At 44.4% G+C, this 748-nt stretch overlaps 1 pseudogene; it reads right to left on the bottom strand.

The window, feature by feature from the left end:
- Positions 1–180, bottom strand: LOC140397413 (U2 spliceosomal RNA; annotated as a pseudogene).
- Positions 181–748: the final 568 nt, after the last annotated feature.

Below are 748 nucleotides of genomic sequence, written 5' to 3'. Positions count from 1 at the left end.
TGAGGGTGAGTGGCCTGTAAAAAGCAGCAGGAAATCTGTGCGTGGAGCGGAAGGAGCAAGCCCCTGAACCATCTCCGAGTCCTAAACATCAATTTAATATTCGGTCCCCAGATTGAGGACGTATCAGATATTAAACTAATAAGAACAGATTTTTTATTTTTTTTTTTTTCAAAAAAATATACTTTATTCATAAAAATTTATCATGAGCATTACAGAAACATTTCAAATTGTCTTGACTGTACATTTCCGGCAGGGTTACATGTTGCCTTGACTTTCATTCAATTTTGATATTGTCGTACACATATCACTCTTTACATTACAATTCCTTCTTAAAAATTTACAGTGTCATGTTTGTTTTATACATTGGAGTGTTGGTTGCCCCGACCGAGGGGCTTTACACTGTTACGCGCCCCTCGGTGTACATTTGCTGGAAAGACTTTACACTGTGGTCTTTCCCCATTGCGCCTTGGCGGCAGCTGCCCCAAGCTTGAGTGCGTCCCTCAGCACGTAGTCCTGGACCTTGGAATGTGCCAGTCTGCAACACTCGGTCGAGGACAATTCTTTGCACTGGAAGATCAGCAAGTTTCGGGCAGACCAAGGGGCGTCTTTTACCGAGTTGATGACCTTCCAGCAGCAGTTGACATTTGTCTCGGTGTGTGTCCCTGGAAACAGTCCGTAGAGCACAGAGTCCTGTGTCACAGAGCTGCTCGGGATAAACCTTGACAAATACCACTGCATCTCTCTCCAG

Source organism: Scyliorhinus torazame, chromosome 20 (genome assembly GCF_047496885.1).
Source record: "Scyliorhinus torazame isolate Kashiwa2021f chromosome 20, sScyTor2.1, whole genome shotgun sequence".
Classification (NCBI taxonomy): Eukaryota; Metazoa; Chordata; class Chondrichthyes; order Carcharhiniformes; family Scyliorhinidae; genus Scyliorhinus; species Scyliorhinus torazame.
Note: the sequence above shows the minus strand (reverse complement) of the source record. Positions and strands in the feature narration are given on the sequence as shown.